This window comes from Cryptotermes secundus, unplaced genomic scaffold, assembly GCF_002891405.2.
Source record: "Cryptotermes secundus unplaced genomic scaffold, Csec_1.0 scaffold116, whole genome shotgun sequence".
Taxonomy (NCBI): Eukaryota; Metazoa; Arthropoda; class Insecta; order Blattodea; family Kalotermitidae; genus Cryptotermes; species Cryptotermes secundus.
In genome coordinates, this window is record NW_019732857.1 from 114,808 (window position 1) to 128,645 (window position 13,838).

The following is a 13,838-nucleotide window of genomic DNA, read 5'->3' on the forward strand; positions in this document are numbered from 1 at the left end:
CCGAGAGGATGTTGCAGAGGATAATAAAGTTGTGCCACATGTTTAAAATAATATACGCAGTCTGACGGAACTAATAAAACGGGCTTTGATTTTCAGAAATAATAATAATAATAATAATAATAATAATAATAATAATAATAATAATAATAATAATAATAAATTAATGTGTATCTGGGACATAATGAGCTTCCTATCTTTCGTGACCATAGTCACTTTTCCCGGGGATAAAGCGGCTGGGGCGTGAAGCTTACCACTCTCTTCCATCTACTGCCGAGGTCAAGATTGATGGAGCTTTATCTCCACTCCCCATACATCTTAATGATGTAGTGCTTTATTGATTAAGCTAGGGAAAATTTTGCCTTTTCCTAACACTTGCCTCGAAAAGTATTACTGATTCTGCACGATCCGGTACAAAATGACGTCAGAAACATTTGAGAAAGAGGAAAGAAAAATTAATAAAATTACGCATGAATGAACGAATAAATGGGTGTTTCTGACAAATTGGGAGAAATCATGAGGAGAAGAGAGGCGTTTGTCACAGTGTTGAGACAGAGGACGACTTAGAAACCCCTAGAGAAATTAACGAAGATATATGAGTGCAGTAACAAAGAGAACGAGACATGGGAAAAAGTGCCCAGAAATGGAAGAGTCTAACCAATCAGAAGAAGCGCGGAGAACTTTTGTAAAAACAAAAGAATCACGGTAATTGAATGACAGTTAAAGAAAAGAGGCAGAAGAGAGTAGTAAGATATTATCATGGCTTCTACAAAGAACAAGGAAGCAATAATAAGGGGAAGATGATCGAAAGAAAATAGTTTATTTGGAAACGGAATAAAATTTGGGGAAGAAGAGAGACAGAGTTCTCAAGAAGCCAATAAGTAGGAAATAATCTAGATCAGGAGATGTTTCAGGGGAATTATTAAGAAGTTCTGGCGGAAAATACAAAGCCCCTAGTAGAATTATTTAATAAAACATCCAAAAAGAAACATATTCCGAGTGGAATGTGGCTTATAACACTTTCGCATTCAGGAAAGGAGCATGACAGGTTTGTTGGCACTGCAGAAGTGCAAGAGTAAGGAGAGAGACAGGGAAATATTTGGAAGACGAAGAGAAGAATGACTAGAAAAAGAATTTCAAGGAAAATAAATAGAAATACAAATGGCTTTATCCGTGAACGAGGATATAGGGATGGTGTGTTTGTACTGAGGAAACTTTACAGGAAAAATAAAGAATTACACATGATGTTTAAAGATTTTAGGAAGGTAAACAGTTTTGAACTACAACTAAAATAGGGGGCAAAAATTACAGACTTCAACAGAAATAACTGGGATAGTAAATTGTCTTCGTACAAACACTAGGACTTGGATTAAAATAATAAATGAGCTAACAGAGGATTTTTCAGACTACAAAAGGCGTTCAGCAAAGATGCTGTGAAACAACAAATATTTTAAAATTACAAATTACTATACACAGCTGTATTATAATTTGTGAACAAATGAGATTAGATACTAAAAACAAGATGGATGTTCTCTTTGCTTTGTTAATGACCAAGTTATTGCAGCCTAGGATTAAGACGCGTCTGGCTGCATGTATGACACTCAAGATTTTGTAAGGGTATATCAAATGCGGATTGGCGTGAAATTGAAAAACAAATAATATATCTCTTACTGCATGTATGTCACATGTAGAAGATTTAAAGATTGACGGACATAAAAAAGTCAAATTTCAAATCTGCCTTCAATAAGATAGGTGGTAGCCACGAAGATATATAAGACAAAAACCAGGAAGGGAGGAGCTGATATTAGAATGTTAAATTTAGTCTTATGGGATCGAGATATAATTATACTTAAACAGAAAGAAATTTATTTCTCTACTGTAGAATCTATGACAATCTTATCAGAGTAGCCGCGCGGTCTAAGTCATGAACTTCGTCTTTGCCCACTCAAACACTGAGATCGTGTGTTCAAATCCCACTTGAGACACAAATATCTGTGGGTATTTATTCTGTGTTTGTGCTGTCCTGTGTGCAGGTAGTGGCTCTACTAAAGGCTGATCCCCGTTCAAAGAGCTCTACCGACTGTGTAAAATATCAAGAAACTGAAAGAGCGGCCAAGGTCCAAGGAAGGTCTGTACACCAATAGCCAGACCGAATCTGTAACAACATATCTAGCAGAGTCATAGACGATAAGTAAAGATGTATACAGGAAAGTACTGCTAACAGTACTGGTCGTTAGACGAAGGCACACATTAGGATAAGGTCTGAAATGAAATAATAAAATTATTAGAGACGACGATGAATTACAGAAAATATACGAGAGATCGACTAGACAAAAACGACTGATATGACATGGAGATGTTCGTCAACTGAAAAACACTGTTTATCACCCCAGTGATTGGAATGGATTTCAGCAGGGCACCACAGAATGAGCTGACCGCCAGAAACCTTGAATAATTTAGAAGAAATAATGAAGAAGCACGACCCGTTTGTACGAGATGCTGCGCACAGAAGGCTATTTTGCGATTATTTTTTATTGCTAGTGGGGTGGGACTAAGTCCCTTGTACTGAGGCCACTTCTGGCCTATTGTACCAGCCCCAGATGATAGGTGAGGCTGATTGTGGAGCAATTGGTGGAATGAAGATTGGCAGGGGAAACCGAAGTACTCGGAGAAAACCTGCCCCAGCGCCACTTTGTCCAACACAAATCCCACTTGACCAGATCCGGAATCGAACCAGGGCAGCCGCCGCGGTGGTAAGCCAGCGACTAACAGATTTAGCTATGGCGCGGCCTATTTTGCGATTATGTCGACCATGTATGGGAATGAAGCGTAGTCTCAGACGTTTAACATGTCGAATTTCGTGCTTTAAAAACGCAAACGGAATCCCAAGATAACTTAGTTACACTGAGTTTGGAGAGCAGCACCGCAATTTCGTAGCAAAGATTCAGGTTTCTTATGCAAAGTTCTATTTTATAACCCTTATAGTTCCGATGTTACGTATTAATCAAGTTACACAGTAGGTGAGTAAAGAGAATTATGCCTGAGAGAACTACAGACTCTCTAAGTTCTAGAGCATAGCTTACCCACGCTTCACTTTCCTACTGGAAGTACGCGGAGAAGATAAACAGGCTGTAGACAAAACTCAAAGCCCTGGCTTTTATACATGTTTAGTTTAGCCATGGGCACACAGTAGCGTAGTTGGTTGAGGCACTATGCTACAAGCCAGAAGATCGAGGGATCGAATCCCGATGAGGTGGATTTTTTCAATTTACCTAATCCTTCCAGCCGCACTATGGCCCTGGGGCCGATTCATCCTCTAACAGAAATGAGTAGCGGGAATATTCTTGTGGTTAAAGGGCGGCCGGAGCGTAAGGCTGATAAACTTACCACCATCTATGAGCCGATTGTGTAGAAAATGTGGGAACCTCAACATCTCACAACCCTATGGGCCTGCAAGGCCTGTTACATGGATACCTTTACTTACTATAGCCAGAGCTACAGCAGAGTTCATATTAGTGCGACAGTGCTGGGACGCAGATGTGTCCAAAATAATATGTCTTTTTCTTTGCGTTTAGATTATCAAATACGAGTTTGCAATAAACGACGCAAAAGACGGACGTATCTATGTGGTAAATAACTAGTAACTTGGTAATTCCTACTTTAAAAACGACCGAATCACACAGGTGATACAATAATATGTGTAATAATTTAAAGATCAACCTGTACAAAAAATCTGTATATGTTACTTTCCATTAAATGTACGTACATTTCTATTGTTATCTGTCAATATCTTATCTAGTTCTGAAGAAGAAATCCCCTCCATAGATGTTATACGTTCCTCCGAAATGTCGGTTAACACAATATCTACACGACGCCACATCCCAGAAGACTACTTCCTTCATAGTCCCCGCCGTGAAAACCTCAAATCTGACATAGTTCTGAAGAAATTTGTAGCAAAATAATTTCATAAAATTATTTACAAAAATCATTTATGTTTCCTTTTCGTTTTCATCGGCTTTTTGACCGAAACGGCTAGTAAATTTTCTGGTACTTTCAAAAATATATATCTTTACTATTTGATGACATGTTGAATCCAACAGATTTTGTGTTTCGAAATAATATCCAATAACGGCTCCGATATTAATGATGTTACATCTTTCAATGTGTCCTCGTTCACTTTATAGTTCATTTAAGTACGTTTGCTGCTAGCGTCATGAATTTCACTTCAGCAGCAGGAATCATGATTTTACCTTTGCTTTCATTGGGAGCCTTCATTCCAGTATAAAATTATCGGTAAAATTACGGTATATAAATTTTTATTTTTGTGTTTTTCTGGAGAATTTAAGTTTGGAAATTGTCTTCATGAGGCATACTACTGTTCTCCTTCATATTATAGTTACCACCTAAGACATTTGACTTAATCTACGACTGTAATATTTATAACTATTTTATGACTTCCGGGATCTCTGCCTCATACCACGAAATACATTATGGAGCGAAATGAGATACGTTTACTGTGCATTAAGTGCATAGCCTATCTCGTTTCTCTATATAGGAATTCCTCCACTTTGATCCCATATAATCAGGCAGATACGAATGTAGTATATGAATTCATGGAACTGATCCCTGAATAATAAGAATGAATATTATGAGTCTAGTTTCCGGAAGAGGATACCGCCAAGTTACTATGAGCGTCTTTTATCATTTTGACGCCTCTTCTTCGTTCACATTAACGCCTGTCGCCATCACAGATTTTCAGCACGCCTTTTATCACTTCAGATGTAGCCTTAAGGAAGATAAAAGAGAAAGAGAAATGGAAAAAGTTCGCCGGATCTGAAACGGGCTTCCGAAATTACTTGCCTCTCTTACGACGGATGTACACGTGAGTATCAATAATATAAGCACCTCCCCATATAAATTACTGATGATTTGGGCACCCATTACCACACCTAAGATAAATCATATATCGCGGACGAATTTTATTTTGAGTTATGCTTACCAACAGGTTTTTGCATAATTGCTGGATTTAAAAAATAAATTTCAGATGATCTTACTGTGGAATATTATTTCCAATGTGATGAGAGAATTCGTATTTCAATCTCCTCCCTTGTCGGGGGCCCTTCTTCATTACTCCTTAAGCGGTGTCTGAAATATTACTGTCGTGGAAAGACACACGCTCACAGACATTTGCATGTTTCATGCCCTGCAATTAAATATAATTATTTTTAAAAATAAAAGACTCATCGTAGAAAAATACAAATGTGCATCAAGCGTCCAGTTTCTTTTCGGCGAAATCTATACTTCTATATCAAAGTGTTTGCAATTTCTTACATCCATTATTTAAGGAAATATAGATAGGACCTAATGAAGTTTTTCAAGAACATTTCCAGATAGCCGCTGGGATATTACAGTCGATAAAGCGACTTTACGAGCTGGACAACCGACGGGTCGTAGTTCGAATACCGGTAGGGCCAAGAATTTTCTTTTTTCCACGTCGTCCAGACCGGTTCAGTGGTCCATCCAAGCTGCTATCTAATGTGTACCGATGGCCCTATCCCCCCGGTACCGAAAGTTTATTTTCCCAACACCATTATAGCTCCTACTAAACTGTTCAACTACTATTAAGTCTGGTAAAAATCGTGATAGACGCTTCTAAACTTTGAAGTACATGTTTGTTTACCATAAAAGTGAGGTTTGAGAGATTTACATTGCTGATTATGTTACTTAGTACAATTTCCTCAAAGACAAACACACTTCGACCTCAAAACAAAAGAGGAAGCACTAAAAGTTAGTTTCAGAAGTCTGGAGAACACCTTCAAGCCGCTACAAGTGCCGGCTTCCCCTGTCGGTTTGCAACTAACATACATTTTCAATGACGTTTGGGTCTGCAAGTTGCACAGCTCTGTGAATATCAATGCGATTGTAGCAAACGTATAATTAAGCAAATCGTGTGTGACGATTCGGGTAGAAATCATAAACCCCACTTTCCTCTTACAGACTTCAGTTCTATGAACCTTTGTTCGTAATGCCTTACTCAGGTAATGCAAAGATATAATCAAACAATTCCACTATTATTATTATTATTATCATTATCATTTCTTGTCACAGGTTTATTTCCTGGTATTCCTTTTCTTGAACCAGTGATGCACCTCACCACTCAGGCTTCAAGCTTCGCACTGTAGCACTTTCTGTAGTATGTGTGATGTTCTCGGAATAGCTGTTTTTTGCAGTGAATCTATGGAGTGCTTACCAGGAATTAGTTCCAAATATTTTCTCAACCCTCTCGTGACTGTACCCGTGGCTCCAATAATTACTGGTATCACAAAACATTTCATGTTCCACATTCACTGAATTTCGATGCTTAAATTTTTATATTTTAATTTCTTCTCTGCTTCTTTTTGTATTACATTCCTATCCGATGGTACTGATACATCTATAAGTATGCAAGTTTTCTTTTGCTTGTTTTTAATTATTATGTCTGGCCTGTTTGCCAGAACCTCTCTGTCTGTTTGTACGCCTTGGTTCCATAACACGGTTATATCCTCAAGTTCACATACTGACTTAGGCACGTGTGAGTACCAGTTGTCTGGTACTTCAGTTCCAAATTCCTTACATATTGAGTAATGTAAATACATGCAAACTTTATCATGCCTTACTATATATTCGTTCTTCGCCAAAACGGGACATCCTGATGTTAAATGGTCTATAGTTTCTTCGTATTCTTTACACAGTCGACATTTACTTCCGATCTCTTCTTTCAATATTTTTCTCTTAAAATGTTTTGTACTGATTGCTTGGTCCTGAGCTGCTACGATGAAGCTTTCTGTTTCCCCTTTAATGCCTCCAAATTTCAACCTTCGATAGGTCTGTTCCTTATCCACCAGAGTGTCATCTAAGCTGCGTGGGTATTGTCCGTGCATTCTTTTCTTTTCCCATTTTTCTTTTGTGTTCTGAGCTATTGCCTTTTTTTGTAAAAAATTCGTGTGCTTGCAGGCTGTGTTAGGCGAAGAACTTGTGTTGCGTTGGTGTGTCCTAACAATTTTCATCAGTTGATCTTCTGTTCCTTCTATATATTCCGCTAGGTTTGTGGTTTCTGCCACGTATGCCGCCTCTATTATTATTATAATCAAGCCGATCCATTCCATCCTATCCTATCTCTCTAAGATCCATTTTAATATTATCCAGCCACCTATGTCTTGATTTTCCTAGTAGTCTGTTTCCTTCTGACTTTCCCATGCATGCTACATGCCATACCCATCTGAAACTGGAAACGTAAAACGTTAACGCATGGTTTCTCTCAACGTAGTCTAGTACCTGTGGTGGGAAAGAGAACAACAGATGTTCGGACAAGTGGAAGGAACATTAATACAAACGAAACTCTAAGAAGACCCGCTATGGGTCGCTTTCTGACGACCCAAGCGACAAATGAACAGACTTGCTAGGAGAAGCTGTGAAATTTTTCGAGGATCATATGCAAATTGATCTAAGGATAAGGACCATGAAATGAGAACTTCCATGAACTTGCAGCTTAAGCAACTTATCTGCAGCTTTTGGGAGGTCTTCTTATGTCATGCAAACTCTCTAAACAAATTTCAAAAGTATCAAACTAATTTTATGCTATATTAAAATCAAATTAGTTCTTAATTTATTAAAATACTTTTTATACATTAAGGCTCAAATTTCTGTTGTGGTCCGGCCCTTGTGACACTTAGGGGAAGGCCACCCTTGCCCGCAGGTACCTCACGTTCTCCCGAATTATATTAAGTCTCTGTAGATTTCAACTGTTCGTAAAGTAGACACTGAAGATCAGTGGACCTTCTTAAACTTAAAGAGAACGTCGTCGAAGTTAATAATGTGAATGATCATTGTTCTGTTTCACTTCATCTCACCATGTGAAGACTGGCACAATGCCCAGTTCAGGCAACGTGTGCTCTTCGCCTCTGAACTGTCAAAACCCCACACTTTATAGAAAACGCTACCCTTGACAGATTATTGAAAAAATAATTCCAGGGATTTCATATGTGTGGGTTTATGAATGGAATTGAAATGTAACACTGAAACCAATTTCTGCTTATAGGTCACTGCTCACAACTACGTGTATTTTTCTTTACGGGTGTTCGTGCCAACAGCCTCATCATCAAACAAGCTTGAAGGAATCAATGCTTCTGCTCAGAATAAAGTCTTCAGGGGGAATGAAACAATTCACGCTGGACAAAACGTATATTTATAAGTATTTACGAAATTATCCCAAACTTTACACCTGTCAAAAATGGCGAGGTGGAACCATGTTAGCATCCCATCATCCTTAAATAAACCTCGAAAAATAAAATGTTGTTTTAGTGCTGTGAATTTGGAAAAACTGGGAACCACTGATTTCTAGAAATAAAGATATCAAGTTGAAGTGATATTTTAGCTAAATTTGTAGGACTCATTAGAAAAATTATTTAATTGGGTAACAAGGAATAAATTAGTAGTGAAATAATGGGAAGTAATTCTTCTAAATATAATTAGGTTTCAAAACTAATTAAACTTGCTCCTCCCGTTGTTTTCTATGGATATGACCTGTTGTTTTGTATGGATTTGATGCATGATCTCTTATCCTGAAGAAATTAGCGTTAGACTGAAGCTGTTGTGGCTACTCTTGTGACCTAAGACATATATACTCGTATACCATGGGCAAGAAATAAGAAATCTATGTGCAGAAGACACTAACTGTATATGCCCATCTCCTAATATTGTTTTTATAGAAACTACGATGTCCTAATATATATAAAATGAACACAATATTGTCCAGAACACATCTCAGAAAACGACAATTTCGATGGCTTGTTCAAAGACGAGAGGGTATTTTAACTGCATCTTAAGGAAATAGGTATTAGTAACTTAGCTTCAATGAGAACCCGGGGAGCTTTGTCTCTGATGATATTAAAACTGAGAATTTTATGTCAGTTCGTTGCTTCTGCACAATTTGCACAATTATTTTCACAAAGAAAACTGAACTGAGGCGTTTACGAATATGATGTTTCAATAAGAAAACAAAGTAGGCTCTATTATAAGATATAATATTTTGAGTTCATAAAGTGAAACCCGATTATTTTCTGGGAAAGAGCTGAATTCGATGAAGTTGGTACTTATTTACTCTCAGAAGTTATGAAAATAAAATTTGATGGGCACGGAATGTAACACGCATGGGAGAGAAGAATATACAGAGCGTTTTAGTAGGAAAATCAGAAGGAAAGAGGTCACTGGGAAATTTAGAATTAGGTAGAGAGGATCATAGTAAAATGCATCTTACGGAATAGGATGAAGGATTTCGACTGGATTTATGTGACTCAGGATAGAGACAGTTTTGGGGTTTTGTAAATATGCTGATGAACCTTCCGGACCCGTTAGATGTCAGGAGAATCTTGAATGGTTGATCGACTGCTGGCTACTTATGAGTAAGAAGGGCTTGACTCCATGGAATTAGTTACGAAACACAGTTAAATATGGATCGGAAAAGTGAAATTAAACTCTGCAGCACAAGCTAACCGTACCGAAAATACATATGTGGTATGCACTTAGAACTGTAAATTGATTGCCTATATTTCTCTGCAGAAGAAAACAAGGAACGCCAAACACACTGACAGGCAAACGATACAACATAAAGCGTCTCCATTCCAAGAGAACAACACTACATATTTCATTTAGACGAATCGCCTGCTATTTCGGTTACCATATTTTAAAATTTCATGCACATATTTACCAGTTAGCTAAATTCACTTTTTACATGACAGAGCACGTAAAGGTTGATTTTTCTTCCTGATTCTTGATTCGTCCATTAATATTGTCACGTGTTAGTGACCAAACACGGGGTTCGGATTGGTAATCGGATTTATTGGCCGGTCACGGTAGCCGAGCGGTCTAAGACATGCACTGTCTTCGCTCACTTGGAAACCGGGATCTTGGGTTCGAATCCCACTCAGGGCATGGATGTTTGTGTGTGTTTTTCTGTGTTTGTCTACAGGTAGAGGCCTTACGACGAGCTGATCACTCGCCCAAGGAGTCCTACAGAATGTGTAAGATCTAGAGAAACCGAAGTGAACGGAGAAGTTCATGGAGGTAGGCCTAGGCCCACTGGGGCTGTAGTGCCAAGGAAAAAAATCGGATTTATTGAACTCGTATAACTCGTGATTACTGGTAGCCATAACAGTTTCACAATCTACACACTCCACAAGTCACTCTACTGCAGCAAAAAAAATCTTATCTTTCTTCACTATGCGTTGCTACGCAACGGCTCTCAACAGAAAAAGATTATTCTGAATCTCGTGCTTACGACTTTACTGGCCGGCTACCATCTTACAACTAACTCATGACGACAGCTTATAGTCATAACTGTGTAACTTCAAAGCCCAAGTTACTTTACGACTGGTGGCTTGCCGCCAATCAGTTTGTCTTGGCGCCGAGACCCTTGAGGTTCACGACCAAAGATTTTTTTAAAACTGATCTCTTCCCGTCATAGTCCTTATGTAACATCCTTTCTGGCGAGAAGGTGGGTTTATCTCTTATGAATAGGAGTCACCTTTGTCAAATGTACGTATTGCACAGAAGTAAAGCACATTATTCAAAACACTTCCTTTTGCGCTACTAGTATATAAAATCCTTTGTCACTCCAGGCTTTGCAAAGCAGATCACGCCTATCTTACGTATCTTATGCTATAACAGCAGCTCAGTCACTTCAACGGTCATATGCTTAACCACCTCTTATATTTTCTATGTACTGCTTCACCTTGTCCTATACTACGAACATGTTTAGTCTTATGATTTTGTGTGACTTCTGCTTGTTGCCTGCACAGTTTTATTATTATGTATAATCGTATACATAATAAAGATTTAAAGTCACATAATTGGATAACTATTCCAGAGGGCTCTCATTATATAGATTTTGCTAGGAATACACATAAAACATCGTTTCCAGCAGAGCTTCTATTTTTATATGCGTATCTGTTGCAGCAGACACGTGTTTATCTAGCTGTTTCCTAGCAACAACCCTTTCTTCCGCCTCCACTATTTCGCCTTTCAGATGTCATGTCACAATATACTAACTTAAGGTGGAGAAAGTAAGAAAGAAAGTGGAAGCAATCATGGAATATTTAAGGTACAACTGAAATATTTACAAGGAGGTTCTGAGAAACCCCACGAAGAACTTCCAACTAGGATAGTCGGCTTCCGGAGTGAAATTTTGAGCAGTGATCTCCAAATACCACCACTAGATCACGGATTCTGGTATAAGCAGCAATTTACGAGTAGTATGACTATTGATATTTAAGATCCTTGAAGAACTGAAAGACGTAAAATACAGATCGGGACGCTTACAAAAAGTATAACATAGCTAGGAATTATCACGAGTTTTAGACTTTGAGTATCGTTGGGTTTTCTATAGAAGAGAATATTCCGGAAATTGGATCTGTTTCCGTCCTCAGGCAAGGGGTTTAGGGATTTTAGTGCGGTAGAAGGAGCTAATCCCAGTCACTCAGTTGGTCCGGTGATTGATGTCGGCTTTTCCTAATGGACCCAACTGTCTCACACTCCCTCAGGTGGGGATGGAAACAGACCAAGTTTCCGAAATGTTGTGTTCTTCATAATACAGGGTGATGGACAAGAGTCCAGAAACCCATTAGTCCTATTGTTACATGTCATTGTCAGAACCCTTTAGAACCTGTATAATACAGTTATAATTTAGATACTATCTATTGAACTAAACGGAAAATCAGCTGACTTAATGTACAAAAAGAACAAAATATTCTTTACGTAATGTCTTTTTTATAACTTCTAATGCGCAACCTCATCCGATCAGTGTCTGCAGCACTCCTTAACGGATGTTCCATATGAACCTCGCCCTGAATAAGAAGATTATTGCTCCACACATGTATTTATTACTTTGAAACATAGGGTGCCTACATATATATTGTATATATGTGTATATACATCAGAGAAGATTAGGGAGTTTAATGAGATTAAATCAATGTACTAAAATCGGATACTCATTGGGATGTAAAGAGAATATTAGGATGTTATTAAATATGACATAACGAATTTGAGTGCCAGAGATTTTTCTGAAGTAAATTTTGTTATCATGCTTTACATTGTCCCAGGCTTCATATATGTCACAATAGATGGATTCTGAATAAAGATTTGTGTCAACATAATTTCTGTTTTCTGGGATTTGGCGCCGTGTATTCTTGGTTTTAACCGATGTTTCGGAGGAACATATCGCCTCCATCTTCAGGGCAGTTGAATTGCGTTGCGAATACAGAGAGCAGTAGCTGCAATTGCAGCTGTTCCTCCGAAACGTCGGTTAAAACCAAGAATACACGGCGCCAGATTCCAGAAGACGACTTTCTTCATAGTCATCGCCGTGAAAACCTCAAAACTTACATAATTTCTGTTTATTTAGATAATACATGAACAGGTTAACGAAAACTTAAAAAGCACAAAGGCATCCATACTGCTATTACTTACAGCTATTATGTGGCCCCAACATTTTGTCCGTACGTGTTTCAAAAATATGTAAATATTAAGTTATACAAAAGAGACTTAGAGACAGACAAAGGACTGACGTACAGAAATGACCGCCAAGTGTGTGCAAGAATATGCAGTGTGAAATTTTATCAAAATGAACTCAGTAGTTTTAAAGTTACTAGATAACACAGCAGAATAAGAATTTCTGGGAAGAACCAATTGCCTTCTTTGTTTTGATGAGACACAGACCGCATAGAAAACGATGCTTCTAAGAATCCTTCGTTGCCGCAGGAAGGTTTTTAACGATTTCTTACGTAGCAACGATAGAACGTCAAACTCTGGTATGAAGTGGATAACGAAATACAGAACATTGAAGCAACTCGATGCAGCTACATAATTCCAACATTAATACGGGAGTTTCTGTGCATAACTCATCTAAATTAATCATAAGTAATGGCGACAATAGCCTGAATTCAATCTTACTTTTACATTCCAGCCGTAATTGAATTAAATTCTTTACTTTTACATGCCAGCCGAGCAGTAACAGCAGAAAATTACAACGGTAGCACAATCAGAAAAATATAAAGAGAAATAAACAATAGAGTGATGCAGAACAAATAGATACTCCATATTACACGCAGGACACCCTGGGAACGAGTTTTCAGAACTGATTTTAGTTTCGTCTTATTGAGTATATTGGATGCATATTGTATTTAAAAGTATATGATAAATATTCAATTAATTTTTTAAAAGTATAATTTCATTCAAATTTAAGTGCACTACCTTCTCATTTGTACTTACGACTCTACATTTCAATATATCTGTTTCTACATTCTTAGCACTGGCAGAGTTTAGATGTCCCTGTTACCAAGAAAGTATACCTGTGTGCTACATCAACCATGCAAGTGGATGAATTTAACTGGCGCTACTTAAGAGGTCTGAAGCTCAAATCTCAATAGCCGGCACAAAGGAAAATTCGCAGGTATCTCGAAAAATGATAGCACAATAAATTTCCGCAAGAGAGGCGAGGCACTGGAAATTTATAATTTAGCTCAATGTTCACAGAATAAGGTCGTCGTCTTGGTAGTTCTCTGTTCGCAACCCCCCCAGTCTCTGTCACACAAGACACTTCGGCGTGTAAGTGAATTTCATGGATATTCGTGGACTACACGCAGTCTTCACTCATGTCATATTCCTTTCAAATCTCAGTTTCCGTAGACAGTTATAATGGATGTTTGAGTTCTCGAAGAGTGAAATTACCTAGGTTTAAGCTGCAGCATAAAACCGACATATAAATAGTACCCCAAAAGGAAATATGAATAATTAAATCTTCTCGTATT